Below are 13,448 nucleotides of genomic sequence, written 5' to 3'. Positions count from 1 at the left end.
TTTCACGCACATTAAGGTCAGGGGAGCTACCTGGAAATTCACTTGACAAGAAGAAATCGATACCAATGTTTCGAAGCAGCTCCTGTGTCTGAAGAGCCTTGAAACATGGTGCCTTATCATGGAAAATTTTGACTTCTTCAACAGATAACACATTTTCAGGATCTTTGAGAAAAAGAAATATTGCCCCAGTAAGCACAGTTTCTCTGAAGTATTCGCCATTCCATGACTGTCCTTTTTCTTTGATGATCCACATTAACCATTTGGATGTGAAACAGAGAAAAATTCCCAAACATTCAGGAAATTTCACAACTTGGTGATTGCGCACGTCATCGCTGATATCATCCAATTTTGCAGCCCAAATGATGTCATTTTTATTATTTGGCTTCCTGACTGCAACAATATGGAGAAAGTCAGCTTCATCCCAATCTTTAAGAAATAAACCACAAAATCATGCACGGTCTTCTCTCTGATGCTGAATGAAATGTCTTGATACCAGATTTTTTCAATTCACGATATACAGCACTATAACTTCTCTTCTTTCCCCTTTTTATTTCTAGTTCAAGAGCCAATTATTTAAAGACTTTCTTAGTCTACCAACTGCCTAAGCTATGATGTCTTTTGACTCCTGAGAAAGAACTTCAGGCCTTCCAAGATTCTCGCTCTTTTCGCGATGACAATCATATGGATTTTTGTTCAGTTTCTTTTAACAAAGGATTCATCTCTTTTGATGTATTTAGCTATCCAGGAACATAAAATGAAGGATGCGCTAGCACCCCTGGCCTCTCTGAAGGTTATAGCCCGGATTCGGTCAATCCATCTGATATCCTCCGAGTCGTTAGCCATGGTTGTAAGAAATGTAAAATTAAAAAAAGCTTTATATATATATATATATATATATATATATATATATATTATATATATATATATATATATATATATATATATATATGTGTGTGTGTGTGTGTGTGTGTGTGTGTGTGTGTGTGTGTATGAGTCTTATCACATCACCGTGATTCATATATATGCAGTAAGCTACAAATATCCTTCAGTGTCTAATTCGCTCTTCCTCAGAATGAATAGATTTTCATATATGTTGATAAGAAATTTATTGTGTATTTGGTTTTTTCTACACTGGAACCACTGAGATCGTGGGATTCAAGTTTTCCCATTAGAGTTGATTCTTGCTTGTAACAAATGATAATAATAATCAGGGATTACTTTCCAACACGATTCCATCTGATAATATGAAGCCAAAAAAGGGCCAGTAATTAAAATGAAGTTCCAGATACCCAAAACAGACCCCATGGAATCAGAGAAAATTCATTAGAGGGAAGAAACAGAGCAATTCCTATAAGACATCAACGAAAATTGTCTTAGTTATGTCCTCGTTAATGCCAACATCCCAAACATAACAGCAGTCATTATCTCCACCTATTTTTCCCTCAGGTTGGCTTCCATGACTAGGGAATTACAGTTATCTTGTAGGATTCTCCTTGGCCCTTTGTTGATATTGAACTCTGCATTAACGGTTAACGGACGTTACTGCTTTGACATTAGTCTCCAGTGCCAAAGTAATTACCTTTGATTTTCCGGGGACATTTACCAAGAAGTTGTGTTGCCCCTAAACATTTATTGCCTCTTGCGATGTCCTTCACCATTAAGTCTACAATCTCTTACCCATCGCATGTTAAATAGAGAGAGAGAGAGAGAGAGAGAGAGAGAGAGAGAGAGAGAGAGAGAGAGAGAGAGAGCGTTTTCTCTATAGTATTGGTTATGAAACTATAAATACTTATGGGAATTACAATCCCACCTTCCCTCATTTTAAATGTCAAGGAAAATTGGAAGAAAAAGATAGATAGACGTACAGATAAATAGATAGTGAGGTTGATAGATATATAGGTATTCTCAATAACATATATCGTGATATATCATATAGCTCGATAAGAATTTGAGTGTGTGTGTGTGTGTGTGTGTGTGTGTGTGTGTGTGTATGTGAGAGAGAGAGAGAGAGAGAGAGAGAGAGAGAGAGAGAGAGAGAGAGAGAGTGCATTCCAGTGTCCCATTCCCCTTCATCGGGAAGGAATTTGTGGGAGAGAGGAACTGGGAATTTCGGACTGCCGTGTTGTAGGTAGGAACTGCGGCCGAAGGTCGCGGAATTGAAGGCTGGTCAACTTTTATTGTCGTCTCCAATGGAATTGGTTTCTGCTTCTGCTTCTGCTGGGAAGCAATTCCTTGTTTATTCTCAATGTTTTTCTTCTCTTGTTTCGTTCAATTCGTTAGTTTTCTTTCTACATTTCCTTTTTGTTGTTTCTTCATAAATATATTAGTAGTTATTCATGTTTTATATTTTATTACTGTTGCCAATATTGCCATTTTTGCGTGAAATAATTTTCTTACGAATTAATTTATACAACTATTATTTTTACTTCGTAATTCTCATTTTCAGTAGTGGGAAGATCCACTAGTCATTTCATTGTATTATTTTTGTGCAATGTTTCTTCTATAAATTTTATTCCTTCTTTGAATATTAATTGTGTGGTTCACTTTTGTTGTTGTCATGTTTCATTCAACCTTTGGACGTCTCACTGATCGTTTCTCTCCTGACCATTATTAATCTTACTTTGAAAAACCAAGACAATCTTTTTTTTTCATTTTTGAGCTGACGGCTTCCCATCCCTAAAAAACAGACTTGTTCATTATATGTAGAGTAAATATTAATGTTTTATCTTTAAACTACAAATTTTTTACAAAAAACAATAAACCGGTGAACTCAAAATTAATAAAAAAAAATTATCAGTAAATAAAAGTAAAAAATAAAATTATCAAAATAAATTATACTAACTTAGTCGAAGTCTTTGGTTTAATTTTGAAGCAAAATTGCTCTCAGAATTATTGTCGTGTCTTAGAAAGTGAGGCTCATAAATCTCTCCAGCCACATCTCTATCAACAATAAAAAATTAACTACATTTATGAACAAAAATTCACCCGGTCGATATCTAGGATTTAAGTCTGAAAGCATAATGAATTACCAAAATCAATTTCAAGCCTTAAAAAAACGGAATTTCAAAATAAATAACTATTATGCTTTTTGCGAAGCATAAAATTTGGCTTAAATCTGGGCCATTTATTCTCCTATTAAACCAATATTTCTTTATTGTCTCCTTGAGAATATCTTTCCATCAGAGCATTTTGCATATGGTGAATTTGTGGAGGAGATCTTATACTGTATTTTTGTCTGAAGAATTATGAATTTATTCTGCAACGAAGTTAACTGTATACGTTTATCTACAGTAGACTTCTCTAAAGAGGTCTTATGTATAACTGCAAAAAGGAGCAGGTCTCATGTTGCCATTGTTCATCAGCAGGTAATGGAACTAAACAACATTAAGAATGGAAGAAATAATTTTATTTTTTTATATGAGATGATGCTTTGCACTAAACATAAGATCACATCCATTTTATCATAGAAAGACCATATCTTCAGATGAACGAAAGTTAATTTTTATATTTCACAAGTAATATATTTTTTATTTATATTTCAACAGAGTACTTCAATGTATCAAGCATTATTTCTTGAATGTAAAAGAAAGTAGTCTGTTCTATGAAAACAGGTGGTTTATTTCCAAGTCTGACTCCTTTATTTATTAATGGTTAAATTAAATTAGTTATGGTAGTTCGTGATCAATCTATCTATTTTATTAAACAATGGTGCTTTACAAAAGCAATGTTTTATAAAGTAAGGTTATGTTATATAGCATAACCTACAAGAAAATATATTCAAAACACAAAATGTCAAACGTTTGGAAGACTGACAAATCATAATAAAACACAGAGGAACTTGTACACCAAATATCCAAAATTGGAACTTGGTCAAATTTCCGATTATAAAATAAATATGCATTTTATTCAAGGCAAAATCATAAATATTTTACATCATAATCCACCAGCAACATTTCGCCTTTCATCCCACTTTTGTTTCTGCGTTCCGGTAGGTCTAAAGAGATAGCTAGGAAAATAAATATTATTTAGAATAAGTTTCGTATCGAATGCGACAGCAATCACAGGATCCATCAGGGTCGAGAGTCGAACTTTTTGGGGCTAAAAGTTTTTCAGAAAATATCTCATGTAGGTGATGACTGCTGAGTCCTATGGGAAAAATAATTCAGAAAATATAGCAACAATGTTATTACAGATTTGTTGTCTGAAATAGACAGATGAGATTGCCATGCATAAGATCTTATTATTATTATTATTATTCAGAAGACAAACCCTTAGTCATGAAGAACAAGCCTAAGGAGGCTTATGAAATTAACCACACAGAATATGGATCAAGCTGAGAAGAAGAAGAAGAAGAAGAAGAAGAAGAAGAACAAGAAGTAAAAGGAATCTGAACTCCTTGATTGGCGGGGGACGTCAGAATCAGAAACCTGTCCTGTCTCGGAACCCCAAACCGAGAGGTAGTCCTCATTCGGCGATTCCTAAGAGGGGGGTTTTGACCCACCACGCGGGGTCTCCCTCTTAGGAATATGAGCCGAAAACGACTGTCGGACCACCAAATGTTACGGAGCCTGAAATCGGCTCCGTAACAAATGGAAATCCAGAGGCTCTTTACTTCGGACAATCCAAGAGTCGGAGTTAGCAGCATCCTTTGGATGACTAAGGAACAATTGTTTTCTGTTTTGAAAGACTGAATCATTTCATGTAGTATATATAACAATTTCAGTAAATCTATAACAGTTGATCTGTGTTATGTTTTATTTTCAAGCTTTCTTTCAGACCAAATATTATCATTATCAATGGAGAAATATTTTAAAGGGTTTTTTAGTTTTATGGAACCAAATATATCCATATCGGCAACCACGTCATTTCGAGGAGTCATTAAGTATCTGTGACGTCATCATGTTGCCAAAGAGACTTGCAATGACTCCAGAACTCCGGGAGAAGTTACTCACCTCACTCATCCCATTCGCCTTAAGCCAGGGGGGTTAAAGATACCTTAAATATTCATTTAAAAATCAATTAGTGGTCTATTAAAGGAATATTTCCTTTTGTGTAAGGCATGTATTATATTTCTTTCTAATACAAGTATTGAAAATATCACTGATAAGCAGATTCTCATAATTTAGCATAGTATTCTCTAATCCGAGCTGTTACAGATATTACCCAGATAAGTACTCGTTGAAGCCCCGTGTTTCTGAAGAATATTTTTAATGATCATAATTATAATCATGATGGTTAATTATATCACATAATATTTGGAAGCTGTCGAAGTCGCGTGGCATCAGGGAGCAAAGGCTCTCTGATGCCGCCTAGTGTCTTTGACGCTAGGCAACCTCATCAATCAATCAATATGGATAAGCTAAACCTCATTCAAGGGATTCTCACCCTTTAAGGTCTACCCTTCCCAATGGTGGGTGGGCCACGGGTTGTCTTTGGGTGGGTCACAGAGACTCCCTTTTTTTTCTTATTTTTCTCTTTTCTGTTGAATATCACTTAATCCTCGCTAACGCAATTGTTGGGAATTTTCGGATACTCAATAAATATATCTCTGTCCGCTGAGCGGTGGTTCGAACCCACGAGAGGACGATATTATCAACTAGAAAATTCCCCTTCGGTTTACATATATAAAAATGTATTAATTCCGAGGTAGAGCGAATTAGATATTAAAAGACATTTGAAGCTCGAATAATTTATATGAATCACGGAGATATGATAATTATTCATATATATATATATATATATATATATATATATATATATATATATATATATATATATTGTTACGAAGTGCCAAGTATCTGGTTACCATGCATCAAATATTACTCACCAAAAGCCCAGACACCTGAACCCTCATAACACGTTTAAACGACTGAATACTCTAAAGGCAACAGTGATCCCTTAACACTTACCAGTATTGCAGAATATCATACTAAGTTCATCAAAACAGGTGTGAGGTAATCTTGTAAGTAATTAAATTAATCAAAGGGCATCACTCCATCAACAACTTTCAAAACTCTAAGTATTTCCCTGATTTCAGAAGTCTAAGTACTTCCCTGGTTCTAAGTCACTTCAATTAAATTGAAGGAAAGCAAATCAATTACCACTCTATGTCTCTACCTATCATAAATATAGTCAAAATTATATATATTTATACTGGTGTAAGATAAAGAAAACACTTATAAAAATTTTTAAACTACAAAAATTTATTATTAAATTCAAAATTTATAAGTGAAATTCACAATATCAGGGAAAATTACTGTTACTTGAAAACAAAGTAAAGCTTAATTAATTCTTGAATCAAAATTAAGTAAAATTAAATCAAAATTAATTTTTATCACAAAAATTCAAGAAAATTAATTCAATCAAAATTCAAAAGTGTTAGGCAAATAATTGAAAAATTTGAAATTAATTCACAAGTGCTAAACAACAATAAAACTTGAAAAGAATTCTAAGTAAATGCAAATAAATCACAAGTGTTAAATTTAATTAAACAATGCGCAATGATAAAGTAATGAAAATAACTAAGTCAATTAAATGGTGAATGCAAATGAAAATATAAAACAAAAAGACACAACAATAAGAAAATGAGTAAATGCACAAACAATGGAACAGACACAAACACAAAAAATATCAGCAATGTGTAAAAAAAAGTGTAAATCTTTTTCATTCAAAAATACTAACCAACAGTTTTTACCAAACCTTCGTAACAGACAACAGTTCCTATCAATTATTAATTAAACACACTCCCTATCATTATTAGTTATTCACTGTTCCTAACAATTATTAGTTGCAACTAATAAAAATATAACACACTTTACCTTTTTTTTGGTTATACCAACTTCTTTTCTTCTCTTGTAAATTACACTTTCACAAAAAAACAAGGCGCCGTTACGAAATGTTTGTTCAGATTCCACAAAAGAAATTAAATAAACTAAATAAATTCTAAGAAATATCAATATACAATTCTCACAATATGAGTGACCAAATTTACGTTACGTTAATTTAATCTCGTGTCGAGTGAGAGAGAGAGAGAGCGAGAGAGAGAGAGGGAGACCTAACTGCCTCGAGGTCTTAAGATCGAATGAAAATCTCTTCCTTTATGGAAATGACAGAGCAGATGTCTCAAAACGTTCTGGGTACGAAAGCTTCTCGAAAGTTCTGAAATCTGACCAATCTTACATAAAGAAATGAGTAACATGCACGTGGTACTCGGCAAATACATACACGTACAAGACAAGACTGCTCAACAGATACGTACCCACCGATTGAAACGGAGGGTAAACGATAATTAAGATTGACATGTTTTTGATGACACGTAAAAAGAGTCGAGCTCATTATCAAACGCGCTGACAGAGCAGGGACGCAAACGGATCTCGCAGACTCTAATTTTAAAGTGCTGACATAAAGTTAAACATTTGCAGCTTTGAAAAGACAAGGATCTCTCTCTTACGTTAAGATATATATTCTTTTACAAGACGTTAATGCGAAATCTGAACACATTTTAAAAACATCCTATTCTAAGCTATCTAGGAATCTGAAAAAATGTTACACAATCTACAAGACATTTCAAAGAGGGGAAAACATGCATTTTGAAAGTAGCAATATAATATACCTCCCCCCAGAAGATTTTTTATCACGGTGTTGAATCCAACGATTCGCAACGAGATAAATAATCAGCAACTACATTGTTTTTGCCACTAATGTGCTGCACTCTTAACTTATACTGTTGCAGGCACAAAGACCACCTGGTGAGTCTTTGATTATGGTTTTTCATTTTCTGGATAAATGACAGTGGATTGTGATCAGAAAACACTACAATTTCTTCATTCCTAGGTCTATTCACTATACCTTCAAATTTTTTCAATGCGGTTGATTAAGGCTAAAGTTTCCTTCTCAATTGTCGAATATACTTTCTGATGTTTTTTCAATTTTGTAGACATGAAGCATACAGGATGGTAGAATATTATTTTCATCTTCTTGAAGTAGAACATCTCCAACACCACAGTCTGACGCATCAACTTGTATCACAAATTTCTTGTCGAAGTCTGGAGCTTGAAGTACTGGTCTTGAAGTTAAAATGGCTTTTACCTTCTCAAAGGATTCTTGACACTCTGGAGTCCAAATAAACTTAGCTTTGGGACTAGTCAAGTCTGTCAAGGGAGCTACTACGGCTGAGAAATTTTTTTGGGCAAAACGACGATAGAAACCAGCCATGCCTAAAAATCTCTGTAGCTGTTTCCTGGTAGTAGGTGGGGTAGCCTTACGAATACCTTCTACATTAGCATTTACTGAGCAAGAAGCCTTTCCCAACTTCAAACCCAAGAATACTGTACCAGTTGCCTTTCCAAACTCACTCTTCTCTAGGTTGACTGTTAATCCTGCTTCTTGTAGTTTCTTGAAAACTTTCTTCAGAATCTTCAGATGTTCTTCCACGTTGTAGAGTAAATCACGATGTCCATCTAGGTATACACCTACTCCTTCTATTGATCCTAACAGTTGATCCATCACTCGTTGAAATGTTGCGGTGCATTCATCAGGACCAAACGGCAGAACAGTATACTGATATAGTCCAAAAGAGTAATAAAAGCTGACAGCAGCTTCGCATTCTCATCTAAGGGAATTTGATAATATCCTTTCAACAAGTCTATCTTGGAAACAAACTTGGCTTGCCCAATATTATCAAGTAACTGATCTATAAGAGGCAAAGGAAATTATCAGCCACACTGATAGAATTCAGCTTCCTATAATCAAGTACACATCCTAAATGAACCATCTGGTTTCTTCACTAACACACATGGAGAACTAAAGTGACTTGAACTGGGTTCTGCTAATCCATGTTGCAGCAAATACTCAACTTCCTTCTTCAAAACATCTCGATGATACGGTGATAAGCGATAGGCTCTTTGCTTGAAAGGTTTTCCATCTTCTTGAATCTTGATTTCATGCTTGGTCAGATCAGTACGTCTAGGCACATCTAAAAAAATTTCTGGAAAACTTCTAATTACGTCACTTAAGTCTTCACCTTGTTCAACACTCAGATGTTTCAGTTTATCCTCCAAATTTTTCAAAATTGAAGAATTATTCATCTTGCTTGCAGCTCCCAATTCGTAGCCATCATCGTCTTCTGTAGATAAAGTTGTCTGGGTTACTGACACAGTTTTCAGTTTTAGTTTCTGAGAAATAAGGTTTTCAAGAGGTTCACATGTATCTTCCTTTGTCTTCTTCTTCTTTCTGGTGTTTCAATCGCATAAGTTCTATCACTTAACTTCTGAATTATCTTGTAAGGACTTGAAATTTATTAGTGAGGGGAAATCTCTTGACAGGTAAGAACACTAACACTTGTTTGCCTTACAATACGAAAACTTCTTAGCTTAGTCTTAGCATCAATCTCCTTTTCCATTTTCTCTTGACTCATTTTCAAGTTTTCTAAAGAGAATTTTCTAATCTCTCTTTCAACCTCTTCCTTAACGTTCTTCACATACTCTGCTTGGCTTTCCTCTTGATTTTCTTCCCAATTTTTTTCTGCAAGAATCTTCAACGGTCCCTCTAACTTCTCTTCCAAAAATCATCTCATTAGGTGAACATCCCATACTTTCTTGGTAAGCACTCCTAACTTCAAACAACATTAATGGTAAACCAACATCCCATTCTCTTCCTGACTCAGAACAATACTTTGTCAGCATACTTTTCAATGTCTTGTGGAACCTTTCCAAGGCACCTTGAGTTTCTGGATGATAGGCAGTGGATAACTGTTGTTTCACCTCCTAACAAATTCATCACATCTGGAATAACTTTGAAGTAAAGTTTGTTCCTCTGTCACTTTGTACTATTTCTGGTATACCAAACTTGAGAAAAACTCCACAAGTTTTTCAGCAACTATCTTGGCAGATATGTTTTCTAACAGGGAATGCTTCTGGATACCTTGTCACAGGACACATTAATGTTAACAAATACTCATTTCCTTTCTTTGTCTTCGGCAATGGTCCAACATATCTATAATCACTTTGCTAAAGGGTTCTCCTCTAACTTCTATAGGTTGTAGGGGGGCTTTCTTGATGGTTTTCATTCGGTTTTCCAGCTATCTGGCAGGTATGACTCACGACAGAACCTGCTAACATCTCTGTGAAGTCCAGGCCAGAAAAAAATATTTCATGATCTTCTCCACAGTCTTCTGATTCCCATATGTCCAGACTCATGAGCTACTGCAATCACTTGCTTTCTCAATGGATATGGAATCAAAATTTGATGATATTCGCCCCATTCAGCATCTCCTGGTATATCGTAGGTCTATACTTCCTCATCAGCAAACCTTCCTTCAGATAGTAACAGGTAGGAGTTTGTTGCATCTCTTCTCGATCAACAACTCTGAAGAACAAATCAGTTAACGATGCATCCTTCTTCTGCAAGTCCATCAGCTTCTCTCTTGTCACTTGACCAACTTCAAAGGTTGAATTCTCAATATCTGCTAACTCAGCTACTGTAGTTTCACTACTGTCTTCAGCAACACTTTGACTACTTGGAGTCTCTTCAGGAACTCAGGTTCTTCTCTTCGTCGTCGTCTTCTTCATCTTCTTGGGAAATCTCTTCTTGTCAGCACTATGGGGACCCACTTCACTTCCCTGGAATAATTCTTCTAAGCACAAAGATCCTTCACTTGATCCTTCTTGGGTGTGTAAATCCTCAGTTTCTTCACTTACAGTCGTAGTCCTCTTCATACTTCTGGTAGTTACACAACTAGGAAACAGGTGGGGGTTTATTCTTCTCCAACTCTTCTGTAGGACTAATCCTCAATGGTTTGTCTGTCACTACAGGACAAGGAATAAATGGCACACCACCAACTTCATTCCCCAACAGAAACATGTATACCTTCCAGCTAGTGAGTCCTTTACAGCAAAATCAACATTCCCTGTCACCAATTCACATGACAGGTGTAAGCGGCATATAGGAGTTACTTCCTCTCCTCCTATACCCTTCAAAATAACTGAATCTCCTGTGAGCTCTTCTCCAACTGAGGGTGAGACCACGTACTACCACACTATGGTTACTCCCTGTATCACGTAATATCTTGACTGGTACCTGCATACTTCCTTCTTGAGTTGACAGCATACCCTCATAGATATATGGCTTAAAAGCCTCCACAACTGCTTAACCACTCACTGCTTGAGGTAACATTTCCACTGGTTGCTAAACATTCAGCTTGTTTAGTTTCATTCTTCTCTGGAGTCTGATTCTTTCCCACACTGCTCTTCGTAGTTTGTTTTCACAACTTGACTAACTGGTTTTGACTGCTGTTGATTCCGGTAACACTCTTGACTGTAGTGTCCTACTCTTCCACACTTGAAACAGACAACATTAGGTTTCTGTAACTGTCTTGAAAAACTGGATGAGGATTTCACATTAAATTTGCTGAGCTGTATTACCTTGTGTACTCTTAGTAGTATCACTTGAAGGTTTCCCATTAATTTGTTCCTGATATTTGGATAAGACTTAAAACCTGGGCGTTGTTGACTCTGGTACTTGACATTGTAATTACGTTTGCTACTGATTATATTGTAATCTTCACTAAGTGTAGCGGCTTTGTCAAGTTTCTTCACTTCTCTCTCTCTTAAATAAGCTCTTATATGTTCAGGAATTCCCTTAAGATTCTGTTCAAGAACAAGTAACTCTTCTAACTCATCAAAAGTTTTAACTTTAGCAGCTTCTACCAACGTTTGAAACACCTTCTCACTTTGTAAGCATAATCTAAGAAGGAGTTCCCTTCTCATCTTTTCTTAAATTTCTGAATCTCTCATTGTAGTACTCTGGGGTCATCTGGTAAACTTGTAGCACACTGTGTTTAAGTACCTTGTAGTCTTTACACTGATCAGCTGTTAAGGCTAGATAAGCACTTCTCCCTTTACCAATCAAGACACTTTGTAGCAAAAACTGACCATTTATCCTCTGGCCATCCCATACCGAAGCCACTTTCTCAAAGTGATCAAAAAACTCATCTGGAGCTTCTTCAGTAAACTTAGGGATTAACTTCTGTACTCTCACTATCAAATACAGGGTCTTGATTACCTTGGTTAGGGTTAGACGGTGTTACAGGTAATGTGGATCTAGCTTTTATTAATTCCATTTCCTTTCATGTCTTGCGATTTCTCTTTCCTCTATTCTTTCTCTTTCCTCTTCTGCTGCTTTTTTCTTCTTCTCTTTTCTCTTCTTTCTTGTTTTTGCTGTCTATTCTTTCTCTTCAGCTTGCATTCTCTCTCTTTCAGCTTGCATTCTCTCTCTTTCAGCAAGCATTTTTAGCTTAATCAAATTTTCTTCTGCTTCAATGCGTCTAAGCTCTAACTCGCATCACTTTTCTCTTTCTTTTTCTGCTTGCTTATTTATGAGATCAGCACGTGCTACATTCAACAACTCTTGAGCCAATTCTAACTCATCTTCATCAGTTATTCTCACAGAGTTTATCAATGATTCCATAGCCATACATCTTATTTGTGCCTTTACCATACTAGTAGACACATACCACATGCCTCTGCCAAAGCGCTCCACTGTGCTCTAGACAGAGTGGTTTCAGACAAACTTTGGACTGGACGGAAGGAGCTGCTAAAAAATTCCTGAACATTGAACTGAGCCATTTTCCTCTAAGTTATCAATTTACAATTCAATACAATAAATGCAAAACAAAACTATATGGTCACTCTCCTAACAAAATATTATTCCTAACACCACCAGTATATTCTAGAGTGATAATGAAATCTGCTTTCCCGGGTCTCTGGGCACCATTAAACAATGTTACGAAGTGCCAAGTATCTGGTTACCATGCATCAAATATTACCTCACCAAAAGCCAGACACCTGAACCTCATAACACGTTTAAACGATGAATACTCTAAAGGCAACGTGATCCCTTAACACTTACCAGTATTGCAGAATATCAGAACTAAGTTCATCAAAACAGGTGTGAGGTAATCTTGTAAGTAATTAAATTAATCAAAGGGCATCACTCCATCAACAACTTTCAAAACTCTAAGTATTTCCCTGATTTCAGAAGGCTAAGTACTTCCCTGGTTCTAAGTCACTTCAATTAAATTGAAGGAAAGCAAATCAATTACCACTCTATGTCTCTACCTATCATAAATATAGTCAAATTATATATATTTTATACTGGGGGGTGTAAGATAAAGAAAACACTTATAAAAATTTTAAATACAAAAATTTATTATTAAAATTCAAAATTTATAAGTGAAATTCACAATATCAGGGAAAATTACTGTTACTTGAAAACAAAGTAAAGCTTAATTAATTCTTGAATCAAATTAAGTAAAATTAAATCAAAGTTAATTTATCACAAAATTCAAGAAAATTAATTCAATCAAAATTCAAAAGTGTTAGGCAATAATTGAAAATTTGAAATTAATTCACAAGTGCTAAAACAACAATAAAACTTGAAAAGAATTCTAA

Source organism: Macrobrachium nipponense, chromosome 10 (assembly GCF_015104395.2).
Source record: "Macrobrachium nipponense isolate FS-2020 chromosome 10, ASM1510439v2, whole genome shotgun sequence".
NCBI classification, from domain to species: Eukaryota; Metazoa; Arthropoda; class Malacostraca; order Decapoda; family Palaemonidae; genus Macrobrachium; species Macrobrachium nipponense.
The sequence above is the reverse complement of the archived record's forward strand: the minus strand, read 5'-3'. Positions refer to the sequence as shown.